This window comes from Syngnathoides biaculeatus, chromosome 3 (assembly GCF_019802595.1).
Source record: "Syngnathoides biaculeatus isolate LvHL_M chromosome 3, ASM1980259v1, whole genome shotgun sequence".
In the NCBI taxonomy this organism is placed as follows: Eukaryota; Metazoa; Chordata; class Actinopteri; order Syngnathiformes; family Syngnathidae; genus Syngnathoides; species Syngnathoides biaculeatus.
Genome location: NC_084642.1, coordinates 28,375,289 through 28,393,184, shown reverse-complemented (window position 1 = coordinate 28,393,184; position 17,896 = coordinate 28,375,289).

Here is a 17,896-nt window from a genome sequence, read left to right as displayed (position 1 = left end):
GTTTACTCCAAGGACTCCGGTTTTCTCCCACATCTCAAAAACATGCAACATTAATCCGACCCTCTAAATTGCCCCTAGGTGTGATTCTGAGTGTGGCTGTTTGTCTTAATGTGCTCTGCGATTGGCTGGCAGCCAGTTCAGGGTGTACCCCGCCTGCTGCCCATTGACAGCTGGGATAGGTTCCCACACTCCCACAACACTTGTGAGGATAAGTGGCTCAGAAAATGGATGGATGGATGGATGGATGTTTATAACCAGCACTTTGTCTTTTGTATTTGTTTTCTTCCCCCTCTAGAATCCTTGTTCTTTTCGACTGATCGACTCTCAATAAACAATTGTCATTTTTTCTTTAATGTGACAGAATAGGGGCGGCGTGGTGGATCAGCTGGTAAAGTGTTGGCGTCACAGTTCTGACGTCCCGGGTTCAATCCTGTGTGGAGTTTGCATGTTCTCCCCATGCCTGCGTGGGCTTTCTCCGGGCACTCCGGTTTCCTGCCACATCCCAAAAACATGCAACATTAATTGGACACTCTAAACATTATGTTCGCCTGTGACATTAAGTCACCAATGATGAAGGTAAGTTGACTGTGTGCTTATTTTTATGATTATAGTCTACAATAGCCATCGAATTTTGAAGTTGTGCCTCCTAATGTGATTATGAAACATACTGTATATGGTATTAACTCCTCACTATGTTTGATTTCTTTTAGTGTATACATTTGAATTCCCCACAGCGTCTGAGAGCTGAAAGGTGGCACTAATCATTCAAATTTTGACACCTGATTTTAGACACTTATCGATTATTATTTTTTCTATTCTTTCAAATTTGGAAGGCTTGTTAACATTTATCCTTTCTGCAGTATATTGTTTCAGGGCCACTATAATATAATCATAAAGGGTGCATCATTGTGAGCGGCCCCACATCCAAGAAAGTAAATTCTGTTGCCCTATCTACAAATAGAGTATACTTGTGAATTAAAACCGTCACACATGCATGTTGGCCATCCAGTCTTCAGATTTTTTGAGTCAGCAAAAGGAGGATCGGAGGACTCAGATTTACCCATCTAAAATTGGGATTTGTGGATCTGGGCGCCCATCGTGAGGGGAGCTGTTCAAGAGGACACCACCTACACCAAGGAAGCTAGGTTGGTCCGCCAGTGCCACTGAGGCACCCTGGCTGATACCAAGAATGCTACAAAGGGAACAACTACTCAACCCCCTGAGTTAGCCACAAAATGGGAGTGCAAAAGCCTGTAACTGACAATCCAGTGACCCACGTCAGTTGGAAATCCATGGCCACCACATTGTAGGGGGTAGGTGCTCAGCCTTATGAGTATTCACCACCAACATTAATACTCGGGTCACCAGGAGCATGCCGGGAATGTTTTTTTATTTTATTTTTATTTTATTGTGGCAGGAAATCACAGTATCCAGCAAAACACACAAATACTGAGAGAAAATGCATAATACATTCAGAAAGGCCTAAGGCCAGATTTGAATCAGGAACCCTTTGCCTGTGAGGCAGATGTTCTAACCAAGACTTACAGTCTTGCCAGATGGTTGACATATTTTCAATTTTTATAAAGGAGCATAACACATTCTATTTACTGGTCAGTGGGAAAATGAGTTCATTTGGCAGTACACAACTTTAGTGATTAAAAAAAATTATTGATGACATATTGCAGTCAAAACAGTTATTCCGGAACTCTCATCATGACTGATTTCTACTGTCCTGATGACAGGAACATTTGCATATCCCAAAGCCTATTTTTGCTTGAGACATACATATGCATTTTAACACCGGTGTTATGATTAGAGTCACTTAACTAGAGTGAAAAAAAGAGGCCATGTTTCTCCTACAGCTGTCCTCACTTGCTCATAAAAGTGGTCAGTATAAAGACAACATAGGGACCCACGAGCAAGAAAGCAATCCCCAGTACAATGTAAGTGCAAACGGAGTCATGCTCTGTAAAAAGAGGGAGGCACACTCCCTCATCCATCATATTTGAGGCTGTGTTCACCTATGTGGGCTCTGAGAGAGGATGCTCTCCAACTGGGTCTGGGAGATAGGCTGAACAGACGGTGACAGATGACAGATGAGGTGCTGTTGCAGTGTCCTAAGAGCACAGTAAGACCCCTCTTCTACTGGCAAGGCCATATTATTATGTAAGTTTTGAAAGCATTTGCAGCAATCAGCCCAGTCGTCTATTATTGCAAACTTACTAGTTTTGTGAGTTTATTCATCAGTTTTTTGGGGGAAAGGAAATCCTCAGATCACAAGAGCATTTGATGTAAGACTTCTTTTTTATGAATGATGAAATATGAACTGGGTACATCCAGAATTACAGCTGCTAAACATGCAATATAGTCGCGCTGTGAATGAATTTATACTAAAAGATTAATTTAGCCCACACAATGTGATTCATTAAACTTGAGATAAATTCTGATGGTTGAGTTTGTATCTTTTGAACTCATGTCTGAATGACAGGTTTGTACAAAACAGCATATGAATTGATTCCAGTTTAGTGCAGGCAAAATAAGAAAGATGGGGAGAATTTTTCCCCCCTTGTAAAGGTTGTTGAAATAGCTCATACAATAAATTACTGGAACATATCCTGCAATGCGGCAGGACGGCGGAACAGCTGTAGAGCATTGGCCTCAAAGTTTTGAGGACTGGGGTTCAAATCCTGGCCCCGCCTGTGTGGAGTTTGCATGTTATCGCTGTGTCTGTGTGGGGTTTCTCTGGGCACTCCAGTTTCCTCCCACATTCCAAAAACATGGAGCCAATCCCAGCTGTCAACAGGCAGGAGGGCGGGTGCACCCTGAAGTGGTTGCCAGCCAATCGCAGGGCACATAGAGTCAGACAACAGTCACACACAATAACACCTAGGGGCAATTCAGAGTGTCCAATTAATGCATATTTTTTGGGATGTGGGACGAAACTGGAGTGCCCAGAGAAAACTCACGCAGGCATGGGGAGAACACTCAAACTCCGGATAGGCAGTACTGGGATTCAATCCACGGTTGTCAGAACTGTAAGGGCAACACTCTAACCAGTTGTTTCACTGTGCCGCCTGAGTGGAAATAAGGAAATGTAAAATTTATCCATGATATTCACATTTTTTTGTAAAGGGTATGTGTATGTGTTAGAGAGAGAGAGAGAGAGAGAGAGAGAGAGAGAGAGAGAGAGAGAGAGAGAGCGAGAGAGAGAGAGAGAAAGAACAAAAAAAAGACGAAGTACGAGTTGTAAACAACATGAGCAAAATCAAGAACAATGACACATTAGATATGAGCGTTGTATGCGGTAGTTGTGTTGCACTCTATGAGGGAAGGTCAGGACAAGATAAGAGAGGACAAGGACAGGAGAGGAACCATGCTGGACAAGGGTCGTGAACCCAGCTGTGCAACCAAAGTGCAGTCGGAGAATTGAATACAAAACGCTTCTCTCAGGTACCAACTACTACTATTGTGAAATACAGCCTTTTTTATGGGAAAAATAGCCTGTCAGTATTTTCTGGGTATGTTGCAACAGGATTACTTATTCTTGTGCATCAGTAAGAAGTTAGCGTATGGATGTCCATAGAGACAGACTCAGCTTGTCAACAGGTTAAAGTAGCAAGTATTTTATATGAAGTCTCCTTATACTTAAGCTATAGCAAGAATTTGGTGCAAGAGTTGAGTTGAGTTAAGGGTGTGACTCACTGGTGGCAACGACGCTGAGACTGCCGAAGCTGATCAGTCACTGAGACTGCGGGACCAGGGAGAACAAGATATTGCTTGCGCTCACGCCAAGAAGATGTCTGGGAGACGCGTCCAGACAATGTGACAATCAGTTCATCCATAACTCACTGCTATTGGCCATAAATACAGAATGATTATTCTATAATTAAACAGACAACATAACATATGATGTGTGTGTGTGTGTGTGTGTGTGTGTGTGTGCTTGCTCAGTGCTCAGACATCCAATAATGAGGAAAACCCTTTAATGTTGATGAAATCCCAAATAATGGGCCAATGGTTCTGATATTTTTCAGAGGCTGAAATGGACATAAAGATGTCCCTATGAATTTAGGTGACAATTGCTCAGTTTTTTTGACAAGAAGTCAATCTTTTTTTTTTGAATATGAGGAAAACCATAATATCGGGATGATCGTTCTGGTGTTTTCAGAGGTTGAAGTGGTCATAAGTAAATATGCCAGCATACATTTTGGTGGCAATTGATTGCAGTTTTGTGACGTTAAACGACACAAAGCTTTTTCTCTATAGTGGTCATAGAGTCTCTGAAAGATCTCCAATGAAACTGAGTTTGAAACTTTGATTTCACTTCAACTCGTTGGTGACTAAATTTGTCTCCAGGAGACGTCTTTGCATCCAGCAGACTGGCATCCCCATCAGATCATCTCGAGGCCAGGAGAGATTTTTTTCTCAGCAGACAGCTGACTCAAAGGATTTGGTCCGCTGACTCGCATTATCAGAGCAGCAACAATTCAGCTGGAGTGGATACCAGACGCTTTAGAGTAACCAGAGACTGCAAAATGAATTGTGTTTACTATAACTACATGATGAATGAAATTGAATCTTACTGTACTTTAAAGCACAAAATTAATGCCAGTCATCCATTTGGTGTGCATGTGAGTGTCTGTGTGAGTGTTTGCTCAGGGACAACGACCCAGAGCATTCAGCCGTGGAAAGCAACACAAAACGTCAGTGATGTAACTTTTTAACAAGAGCCCCAAGATGCAGTAGGGACCAGCCGAACAAAGACACGAGCTATGCGGCAGCCACGTGCTTTTTTGATAGCGAAATGAGACAGCCCAATTTGCCAAACACCGTGCTGCCATGTTCTGAAGGAGAACACTTTGGAGACTGTCAGCTCAGAATTGCCTCAACAACTCGCACAGTCACAAGAATATAGCACAGCCTCTCGTAGTCTGCTTTCTTTCATTTCTGGAGGATGTTAGATCCCTTTGTACCACCAGTTACTGTTGTAGTTTTACAACTAATGTTCAAATGATGGACTAATTTCAGTCTCAATCCATCCCAGGATGCTTCCCCCAGTTCATATAAACAGTGATCTCGCTTTGATGGTAAAATATGTATTAAACAATGTATCATCTAACCTCATCTTGGCTCCCAGTTCTGTTAATACAGATGTACAAGTAACCCGATTAAAAAGGAGCCTGCCAGATCTCTACTGGATGTATCCAATCATGTTATCCATGAAATACATGGTTGGAATATGCAATATTTCTGCAGTGATAGCAGAGATATGGGTGGCTGCGTAACCACTCAATCTTTTGGTATTGTCTTTGAGCAGGGATGTTTGCCAAGAGGAAAAACTAAGTTCCTTGCAAATTCTTTCATCGTGAATGGTTGTCATTCCTCCAATCCATTCAAATTAGATTTGGCAAAAAAATATTTTGCATGACAGAACCTTCAGCTCCACTTGGGGTGAGCAGCATGGGGGTAATTGGTGGGAGGAGAGAGACAGACATGGCCCAGGAAGCTAAATGAGTGGAGAAGAGGATTCCCAAAGCGCATACAATATACTTTTATGAAGCTAATAGTTCATTTTAGAAGTGGCCCTTTATGGCATGCCGAGCTGCCAAAGAGATTAAATTTATATTAGAGTAGAGGTGTCCACGGACACTGTGTCACCCGCTGGCACCATACGAGTCACCTGCGATCTTGTTCTAAAAATATTTCAACACTGCTATGTGTCTTTGTAATGCTAACCCTGAAAAAAAGAAAAGAAATACACCACTTTACGTTTGGCTCCATCTATCATTTTTTTTCTGTTGCTATTTGTTTCAAATTGGTTTAAATTTGGAAGTGAATGAATGAAATGAAATATTTTTAAAATAGTTCAAAGGTCATATTGTCACGCAGGACCAAACTGCAGCATTTGTGGAGAGAAACTAGCAGCCATGTTGATGGTGGGACGATTTAACTCCCCCAAACTATGGCAGACACAAAAAAAAACCATAACTTTCACAGTAAAAGGGAGGACAAGGGTTTTTTTCTTTAAGCCACTATGAAAAAATCTCACGTGTATCTCATTTGTGGAGTGACTTTGGTGAGGCCAAAGTGACAGGATGTGGAGACATGTTTCAGAACGTGCCACACAAGTTTCAAGTTCTGCAGACCGCAGATTTTTTTTCACAAAAAAATGGTGGAAAATGCATTTTAAGGTTATGTTTTCAAAGGAAAAATGATGGTAATGGCAAAAAGTGAACTTAAACAAGAAAATGTGGAATTTATGTCCAACTGGGGGCAACCAGACATATGACAAAGTGCAGGTGGTTTAGCATCCAGCAGAGTTAAGGGGACTCGAATTTAATGACTTGACTCAGGTTGCCAGTTTTACCACTTGCAACTTGCTTGCCAAATACTTCAAAAAGACTTGACTTTGATAGCCAAGAGACTCCACTTGAGTTTGACTTGAACCACATGACTTGACACGTCATCTCGTTTAGTGTTGGAAATCTACAATTTAATTAAGACAGTTCGGCTTCTTTTTTTCCCCTAAAAGTAAAACGTTTTGGGGGTCATTTGGGCCAACCTGCAACACAGTCGGCACTGTTCCACACCTGAAGTAGCCACCTCCATTAATAAGGATGGAAGGACTTCCAAAGAGAATGTCATTTGGATCCAACGATTATGTTGTCGATGAAGTCTGCAAAAAGAAGATGGCGACTTGCACGGTTTGCAAGTTCTGTATTAGAGACACAAAAACAATGACATCAAACTTCAGGCATCACAGCAAAACTTATGAATACAGCTAATTTAACATTTTAGCCAGCTGTTTAAACATTTATGTATTTAACTTTTAGATTTTACATTTAACATTTATATTCAACATTTATATTTAAAGAATTTAAAGTGGAGGTGGGACTGTATCAGGGATCCACTCTGAGCCCGTTCCTGTTTGCGGTAGTAATGGATAGGCTGACAGATGAGGTTAGACTGGATTCCCCTTGGATCATGATGTTCGCAGATGATATTGTGATCTGCAGTGAAAGTAGGGAGGAGGTGGAGGAACAATTAGAAAGATGAATGCACACACTGGAAAGGAGAGGAATGAAGATTAGCCAAAGTAAAACAGAATATGTGCATGAATGAGAGGGGCGGTAGTGGAAGAGTGAAGCTCCTGGGAGAAGAGATAGCGAGGGTGGATGACTTTAAATACTTGGGGTCAACAATCCAGAGGAATGGAGAGTGTGGTAAGAAAGTGAAGAAATGGGTCCAAACGGGGTTGAACAGTTGGCGGAAGGTGTCTGGTGTCTTATGTGACAGAAGAGTAGGATGAAGGGCAAAGTCCATAAAACAGTGGTGAGGCCGGCGATGATGTACGGATTAGAGACGGTGGCGCTGAAAAAACAACAAGAAGCAGAACTGGAGGTAGCAGAAAGTTGGATGTTTTGGAGACAAGATTTGAGACAGCAGACTTCGATGGTTTGGACATGTTATGAGGAGAGAGTGAGTACATTGGTAGAAGAGAGCTGAGGATGGAGCTGCCAGGCAAAAGAGCAAGAGGAAGACCAAAGAAAAGGTTGATGGATGTTGTGAGGGAGGACATGAAGCCTGAGGGTGCTAGAGAGGAAGATGCACGAGATTGGCTGAGATGACGACACGCTGTAGCGACCGCTAATCAGGACAACCGAAAGGAAAAGAAGAAGAAGATTCAACATTTATATTTATATATTTAACATTTAAATGTAATATTTAAATTTAAAAGTATATTCATCATTTAAATACATATTTAACATTGAATTATATGTTTACCATTTAGACTGTGATTGGCTGGCAACCAGTTCAGGGTGTACCTCACCTCCAGCCTGATGACAGTTGGGATGGGCTCCAGCGCTCCCGCGACCCTTGTGAGGATAAGTGGCTCAGAAAATGGGTGAATGGATGTGTTGGCTCTGTGATAAAGCAATCTGCAGTATGTCTTTAAAATTGAGACGATAGCTTGAATCTAATGACAATTGTCAAGTCTCCAGAGTTAATTGAAAGTAATTGAACAAACACAAATGAGTGATTTGATTAAAGAAGAGGATACCGGAGGAATGTAGATTTTTTTCACATTATTTATTTTTTTTTTTTAAGGATGACATTTTTATGTCATGAATTATTCCCTTTTTTAGTGAATCTTTTTCATTCTCCTTTAGCCTAATTTGTACACATCTACTGATATTTGACCAACAGAAACCAGTCTTTAGTTTTGCTTGATTGTGGTCTCTTGAGTTACAAGGCTGTCATCACAAAGCACGTAGCATAGTTTGTTTAGAAATTAAGATCAGTGAAAATGAGTTTGAAGTAGAATTTTTATACAATTCAGAGCAATACATTTAATCACTTATAATCTCAGTGTCATGAACAGTGGTGTGGGGGCGAACTCAAATGGGAGGATTTAAGACCTGACCCCGCCTGTGTGGAGTCTCCATGTTCTCCCTGTGCCTGCGTGGGTTTTCTCCAGGCACTCCGGTTTCCTCCCACATCGCTAAAACTTGTAACATTAATTGGACACTGGAAATTGCCCCTAGGTGTGATTGTGAGTGCGGCTGTTAGTCTCTATGTGCCCTGCAATTGTCTGGCAGTCAGTTCAGGGTGTACCCCATCTCCTGCCTGTTGACAGCTGGGATAGGTTCCAGCACTCCCACGACCCTGATAATTGGCTCAGACAATGGATGGATGGCTAATCTCAGTTGTTTTTTGTTTAACTTTATTAATCTGAGAATACTTTATTCAATGTTATCCATCCATTTTCTGTCCCGCTCATCCTCACTAGAGTCATGGGAGCTCTGAAGTCAATCCTAGCTCACTTTGGGGGGGAAGGCAGGGGACATCCTGAACTGATCGCCGGGGCACATACAAATAAATGATGATTCACACTCACATTCCTACTTATGGGCAATTTAGAGTTTTCAATCAAGTTTCTATGCGTGTTTTGGCCACGCAGGCACCATGCGAGCAGACCATGCAAACTACACAGGTGGGGCCGGGATTTGAATCCTGTCCATCAGATTTGTGAGGCACACATGGCTGCCTTTGCAGTGTTATCATTTGTGAAATACATTTTATTACCACTCCAATATAAAACTGCTGCTGATATGAGAAGTGCTCTAAAAGCATTTAAAGATCCAACAAACAATTTTGCAGTGAATTTACAGGTATTTTTCCTTCTGTGCAGATGGTACTGTAAGACAGCAGTTTTATATCTGAGGCTTTCAAGTCAGTCTTGGGCAAAAGTTTGAGAACAGGTTTTGTGACGTTTATCAGCTTGAGTCTCGTATGTCATTCATATCCAACCCTTTCATGAACGTGGACACAACGTGCTGAGCAACCAAGTTCTATGTTCAGCATGCATGCTGGAAATGTGGAGAATGAAATTGTAATATTGCAAGATGATCTGAATGTCAAAGCCTATTAAGATGGACCAAACCTTCGACATTTTATTGACACACAAAAGAACAGTTGTGTGTGTACAGCATTTATGAAGGTTGCTATTTTGTTTGGATAAACCTATCAGTGTGAATCTGCCTGTTCTGACATTAACGTCATCATAAATAAATACAAAACTGGTCTCACCTGCAATACAGAGTTGTAGTGTCAAATTGCATCAGATGACAACACACTGCTGCACAACATGCAATGCCAGGTCACCAACACACAAAGAAACAGATTATGTTTGCAGTGGCAACATGGAGGTTCCATGGCAAAAGTAAAATAGTTTGGAAATTGTACAGTTTATAAATAGTTTGGAATTTGGACAGTAAATTGCTTCTGATTTGGTTACAAGTTCAAAAAGTGACAAGATTTGAAAATCTAAAAGCAGATAATGTTTCATAATTCATTATACTTGCAAACATGGTGGAACACAGTTCATGATTTGTAAACAAGTAGTTAGTGGTAAGGAAAATGTGACATTGTGATTTGCAGGGATTTAAATAAAAAAAAGTATTGAGCATTGGTATTTATCTTATTCCTCCAAAACTGTTCATAAATACTGTACACACAAAAATGGTCACAGCCTCCCAAAGCAAGCCCATGTCAAAGTGGCAATCGTGAAAGAATGGGGGAGGGTGCCAAGAGAAGGGAGAGGATGGTAGGGCCCAAAGGAGAGGATGCTGACCCCCAACCCTCCGTGCCCCGACAACCCCAGGGGAGGGGAGGGGCTGGGAGGGCGCAGGCCCCAGGAATCATGCCAAAAAAATGGGGAAATACACCACCAACCCTATTGGATTCATTTTCAGTCAGCATTTTCCAAACTGTTAGGTAGTAGTTGTTCATAATTGTGAGAAGTACTGAACTGAAGTAGAGATATAGTCATATTTTAATTCAAATGTCAACAGATTTTTGGTCACCATTTCAATCTGGTTTTAGGACAGGTGCAGGTAATTCAATGATGAAGTGTTGGTTTGATATGGAGATGGAAGAAAGTCTCTTTTTTCAATGACTTGTTGTTTTGGCACTGAGAAGAAGAATTGTTATTAACATGTGCATCCATCTCCATTTAACACACCTCAGTAGTGCACGTAACAAAAAGTGTTAGTTGCACGCGATGGAGCAGGGATTGATCCTGACTCTGGGAGCAGTTCAGGGTGTTGGTGTCTTGCTAAAGATCACCACAGTCATGGATCAGGTGCTGCTAGTTAGTTTATTGCTTTGGCTAATATTTGCATCCACTGTGGCAGACCATCAAGGCCATAAACACAGGGGAGGCTGGATTTGAACCCCAATCCTGAGAACAGTATGGATACGTGTGTGTGTGTTTGTGCACTTCTGTATTTACCCATTTGCATATGTGAAAGACCCAACTTCAATATGCAACTCACAGTAGCACCACTGCTTTAAAGGCCCACTGCCACCTAAAATGTAAAATTTTGTACGTTTTTAACTGAAAATAATCATCCGGAATGCTCCCATCCATTTTTTCACGGCAAGTCTGAATGTTGGAATATATCATTTTTTTCATCTCCCGCCAGGGAAAGTTTCTCTTGGACTTTGTCTTGAAGAAGAAGTAGGAAGTGATGTTTTATGCAGACGCCTCCAGTGGCAGGGTCGCGTATTTATACCTATTGTACCTATGAGAGATTAGCTGTTTTTTCTGCATATTAGCCAAAATGCCAGCTCGTTGTATTGTTGGATTTTGATCGAACACTCGGGTGGATGGATTCACTCTTCATACGTTTCCAAAAGACCCGGTTCATTGTGAAAAATTGATGATACAGGTGCAAAGGACAAGAGCTTTGTGGGTTCTAAATGACAGGTAGATGTGTATAGAGCTATTAAAAAAAATAATAGCTGGGGGGACAACTTAATCCTTTTCTCAGAAGGTAACAAAAGATCTGTGTCATAAAAACGTAATAAAGTATGTAAGTCAGGGGTGCTAAATTATTATCATCGGCAGCGATGGAGGTGGATCTGGCGTGGAGGTGGTTTGGCCGCGTGAGGAAAGAGAAAGGAGCTCTCTCTCCCGGCCACCGGTGTCGAGGCATCCTGAAGTCGTTATTTCCCCTGGCATGGGTCCTCCTGAATGTGCTACATACTGTCATACACACTGTCGGGAGTCTTTTGTTAGTAAGAATTGATCCGCATATCATCTAATTACGACTCAAAATAATAGGGTAACACGGCCCCGGTCACTTCACTCGATTGTGAGATGTTCTCTTCATCGAAACGATCTTCCATGTCAGAAGGGGTGTCGGAAAAATCCGAAAATCTCTCTTATTCCTCTCCCATAGCAGGTGCCACTCCGTGTTTTCCGTGGCAACATTCCCAGTGTGACATTTGCAAATGATGTTGCAGACAATCTGGCCACCACTGGGATGTCGAGTGAGACCTTTGCAACTTTGCGCATGCGTGACACGTTCTCTGCTCATATTTATTTTTTCGTATGGACATTAAAGTGAATAATATAATATGTAGTTTTCATAACAATATCTATTTTAAAATGTCAGTGGCCCTTTACTACACCTATGCAAATGATTTTGAGATAAAAATTGGAAGACATTTGTAGTGATATTTATACAGTACGTATATCACCAATAGTATCTGCTCACCCTTCAAAATAATCAGAATCAGGTGTTCCAATGAATTGCATTTCCACAGGTGTATAAATTCAAACATCTGGGCACACAGAATGTTATTACAAAGATTTGTGAAAGAATGGGTCACTCTCATGAGCTGAGTGAATTCCAGCATACAACTACGATACAATGTCACCTGTGCAACAAGTCCAGTTGTGAAATCTCCTCTCTCCTAAATATTCCACAGTCAACTGTCAGGTGTATTACACTGTAAGAACGTGGTAGCAATTGGGTATGACGGGAACTCAGCTACAAAGTGGAAGGTCATGTGAACTGAAGGAGCAGGTTCAGCGGATGCTGAGGTGCATAATGCGATGAGGTTGCCAACTTTCTGTCAAGTCAATTGCTACAGACATCCAAATGTCCTGTGGCCTTCAAATAAACTCAAGGACAGTGAGCAGGGAATTTTCATGGAATGGGTTTCCATGGCCAAACAGCTGCATCCAAACCCAACATCACCAAAGCATAGGATGAAATGGCGTAAAGTACACTGCCACTGGACGGAGCTCCGTTCTCTGGAGTGATGACTGACACTTTCCATCTGTCAATCTGGTGGTCATGTCTGGGTTTAGCGGTTGCCAAGAAAACGGTACTTGTCTGACTGTACTGTGCCAAGGGTGAGTTTGGTGGAGGGGTAGGATTATGGTGTGGGGTTGTTTTTCAGGAGCTCGGCTTGGCCCCTCACTTCCCGCGAAAGGAACACCAAATGCTTCGGCATACCAAGAGATTTTGTACAATTTCATGCTCCCAATTGTGTGGGAAGAGTTTGGAGCTGGCCCCTTCTGCTCCAATATGATGGTGCAGCTGTACACAAAGCAAGGTCCATGAAGACAAGGATGACAGAGTCTTTTGTGAATGAACATCACTGGGCTGCACAGAGTCCTGACTTCAACAAGATGGAATACCTGTGAAATGAATTAGAGCAGAGCCAGGCTTTGTCGTCCAACATCAGTGTGTGACTTCACAAATGAACTTCTAGAGCAATGGTCAAACCTTTCCAAAAACGCACTCCTAAACCTTGTGGACAAAGAAGAGTTGAAACAGTTACAGCTGCAAAAGGGGGGAGGAGGGGATGCTGATGGCACATTGAACGCTATAGATTAGAAATTGAAGGTGACTTATGTTTGTGCTGTATGTGAGTCTGCCCAGGTGACTAAAGAGGGACTGAAAAATTATTGTTTAACCTGTTGCTATTGCAAGGCTTTTTACTCAGCAAGAAAGCCATGGGTTCAAAGGAAAAAAAGCAATGTAGGGTCAATATATTGCTGGTAATATAACTTAATGTACTGTATAGTGTAACCTACATTCATGGTTAAAGCTGCAGAATTTGTGCAGATGCACAGAAGGAAAATATTTACTAGAAGTGAATATGTTAGTTTTTGTCATCAACTTTAGCTATCTTATACTTTATTTATTTTCTTAATTTGTCCCCAAATGACAATGAGATTTGCTATGCAGGTTAATAAATTCACCCCCTTCATTATATCACGATGGTGGATGGACAGCTTTATCCCCCCCAGCTCAGACATCCACTGTAAAAGAGGCGGCCTTGATAACAAAGGCAATTTTAAATGTAATGGACCCTAGTGAGGATAAGCACGTCGGAAAACAGTTGGATGGATAGATCACTGATAAATGCCCAATATCCATGGTGGAGGCCAAAGGACTGAATGATTTTACTTTTCAACCAAAAATACAGTATGCCTTCAAGAGGACACTTCAAAAGCATGATGGAAAAGAAGCACAAAGAAATGAATGAAAACGTAAAACATTATACTTCATGACACGGAGTCTGTTGCACTGACATCAGATCTCTGGACTAGTGTGGCCACAAAGGCCTATATTGGCATGATGTTTCAGTCTGTAGGGGAAGATTGCAAGATGAGGTCCTCATTTACAGCAATGCCTCTTGAACAAAGGCATACAGCTGCCAATAATGCAGGATGACTGGAGGAGACAACTGCCAAATGTAACATTTCATTTGAAAAGGTGAAGGCGGTTGTCCATGACAATGGGGCCAGTATTGTTGTGGCAGTGATACGTTTGAATGAGAAGCATGGATGGGCTTTTGTACGATATTTAGGGCACACCCTGAAATTAGTCGTCCAGAACACAATGAAAAACAACAAAAATATTGCCTCTCCAAGATGCCTGGTTGAACACTTGAAAAAAGTGAACTGGCCTCCAACAAATTTAGAGAAAAGCAGAGGCAGATGGGGATGTCTCCACTCATGCTCAGTGATTATGTTAGTATTGATTTTAAAGGCAGAATGGTCGGACTTCAGTGTGGAGCTGATTCGGGTCCTTGAGCCGTTTCAAGGAGGGACAGCATTTTGGAGTGGGGAAAAATTGGTTACTCATTCTGCTCATCCACAGTGGGTGCAACACCAGAGTTTGAAGCTGCATCAGTTAAGATTGCAGGCACAAGTACCAGAACAGAGAGTTGAAGCACAAAATACAGTATAATCATCATGGCTGCTGCTTTATTGTATAAGGTATAGGTATAAGGTATATTAGGTTTAAAGGTAAGGTATAAAAAAAAAAAAAAGTTTGTTTCCGTTTTCAAAACTTGGCACATGTTATTCAGTAAGCAAATGGCTACAGTGAATGATAGGTTTAGGGCTAGTCTCCAGAGTTTTTAGCGGACCAACCACACAGTGCTGCAGCCCGAGGGTGGTCCTTATTTTTCATGAGTTTATAAGCATAAATATATATATATATATATATATATATATATATATATATATATATATATATATATATTATATATATATACATATACACATATATATATTTGTTTGTTGGGACACTGTAGCTTTGGGGAAAATTTATCATTTTTAAAAAATTATCATGACAGGTCTAGTAAAATATATGCAGATGTAGAACACAGACATGTACACATGTATCTTTCAAAAAATAAAATTAAAAAAATATATATATAATAACTATACTCATTGCTAAATTTTGCAACGAAGAAACTGAGTAGAAAAAGCGCCTGTGCCGCTGAAATTAATGCAGGAACGTTGGTATCCTTATGTTGCATGTATGAGATTGCCATTGACAGCAACCTCTCAAGTATCTCCAGATGCGTCTTAAAGAAATTAGAAAAATTACCATGATCGGCATCTTCAAACCTGATTGAAAAATGCTCCTTTGTCATCATGAAAACGTACAAGTGTATGTGGCTCTTCATCCACAGTCTTGGTTTTCTTTCCCCCTTTTTTGTTTGTTTGAATTCTCAGCTTGCATAGAAATAGAACTACAGCAGCTAGGGTAGTCAACATCTCCCTTGATAATCCTGACATTTGTGAAATGTAACACTGTTGTTGTTGTTCTTGAAAAGAACACTAGGAGTTGCAGTTGTTCCGTTGTCATGATGCATATCAGTTGATCACTGGCTATGTGGTGGGTAGTCGCATTGCATTTTCAGCGTGATTGCCCAATTTAGTCCCTGATGTTCATGTCACTCTTTTTGCAGCAAACCTCAGTCACAAGTCATAAGTCTTAACATTGGCTTACGTTGACTCCAGTCACCCACGTCTGAAATTAATGTAAAAATAATTAAATTGAAGTGTGAGAACTGCTTATAAAAGTGCTTCAGTTTGGGAATTGTATGCAACTGTGGATCAGCTGGAAAGTGTTGGCTTCACAGTTCTGAGGACCCGGGTTCAATCCCAGCCCCGCCTGTGTGGAGTTTGCATGTTCTCCCCGTGCCTGCGTGTGTTTTCTCCAGGTACTCCAGTTTCCTCCCACATCCCAAAAACATGCAGCATTAATTGGAGACTCTAAATTGCCACTAGGTGGGATTGTGAGTGCGGCTGTTTGTCTTGATGTTCCCTGCGATTAGCTGCCAACCACTTCAGGGTGTACCCACGCTCCTGCCCATTGACAGGCTCCAGCACTCCCATGACCCTTGTTAGGTTAAGCAGCTAAGAAAATGGATGGATGGATGGATGGATGGATGGATGGATGTTTGAAACATGGTCACTAATGGTGTAGCGGTACACTCGGGCTGCATAGGTTCAGTTCCCATTCAGTGACGGTGTCTGTATGTGTTCTGCGACTGACTGGCGACCAGCTCAGGGTGTAGTCCACATTTCACCCAAAGTCAGTTGGGATAGGCTCCAGTTCCCTGCGACCCTGACCTGGATAAGCAGTGTTAAGAATGGACGGATGAAGTTTGAAATGTTGAGTCTGAAAAAAATGTAATGACAGAAAAAAAACTTTGTCGATCTCCCTTGTTGTTGTTGTTGTTTTCAGACAACTGACTCCAGCCTGCATACATTTCATACCTTTGAAGAAAAGTAATTGAATGAGGGTATGCTCCGTTATTCTAGGAATGTGTTGACAGAGCTACTCTCAATCCATCGTCTTCTCTTCCTCTCTTTTCCTTTAACATTTCTATCAGCAAAGTCAGACCAAGCAAGAAAACAAAGTATGGTCTGGGTGAAAGGATTAAAGAAAAAAGAAGGCCTCCAGCTAAGTGCTGCAGCTAGTCTGATAAGCATGCATAAGAGGCTGATTCACATTGGAAGTTGGCAGACATCAAACCATTCCTTCTTGCAGAGGACATAAGCGAATGCAAGCAATAATACATCAAGAATGGGTAAGTGAACCTTTAGCGGTGTTCACCGTGGAGTCAGCCAGTACATGCAACCTGACACATTAGGCCCTGTGTGCTTGCAAGCCTTGGCTCAGACTCATTCTGGCTTGGTTAGTAAACAAATGTTGGCTTGATAGTCAGAGGACAAAGATTTTAAACTGTTGCTTGATAACCCTAGAATCCATTTGCAAACCACATCTACCAATTTGAAATGATTATATAGCAGACCAACATTCGTCAAATAGATAAATATCATGCAGAATGCGCCTTCTGCTTTTTGTATTCAGCGCCTTCTGGTCTTTGGCTTTATCTGGTGCTGTGACGTCACACAGCCTGTTCATTCGCCATTGTGTTCTATTGTTCCATGTTGTTGTTCCCCTGCTTGTATATTTCTTGTGGCATTTGGATGTACAAATGGTGCAGGCAGTGGAAAGATGTTTTTTGGCTTTCCAAGTGGAAAATGAATACGTGAGCAATGGATAGGGAAAGTCAGTCAACGGGAAAAAGCCTGAACAGCTCTGGATGCATAGCAAGCATTTCAAACTATGTTGATTAATTTGAATTTAGCAGAAATCATTGAATTCAGAAGTAGAGACTGAAATCAGCTGAGGTGCCAAATATCTTTCCTTCAGCCATCGGGACCTCAACCGCCACCAACAGAACTAAAACTCGCAGCCGCCACGATGCAGGAGCGAAACGGCGCAGACATGAGCTGAGGATTTCCTTGTATATGCCTACAACTCCTCGGCGATGGCCTGCTTCAATTGGACAAGAGAAGGACTAATAAATAAAAAATAAAAAAGATATATATCCAGCAGCTGGCTCGCAACACGGTTGGGAGATAATATGTAAGTAGAAAGCGAATCATACCATCATAAATTAGCCTCGATCAGATGCTCCTCACAAGATTTTTGACAGGGGAGTACAAAGAATAATCAGAAGAGGTATCCAAGAGCTAAGGACCACCTTTGTACAGCTTCAAAAAGACCTAGGATAAGCGGGTATTGTTGTCACAAGTAAAACAGGGAATCATTCACTCCATTGCCGAAAAATAATCATGTCAAATTTTGTTTAAAGTTTGCTCAACATTTGGACAACCCAGTTAAACAGTGGTTGACTATAGTCTGGTCAGAAATTGAACTGTTTGGAAGCCATAATGCAAACCACGTTTGGAGGAGAAATGTCACTGCACATCATCCAA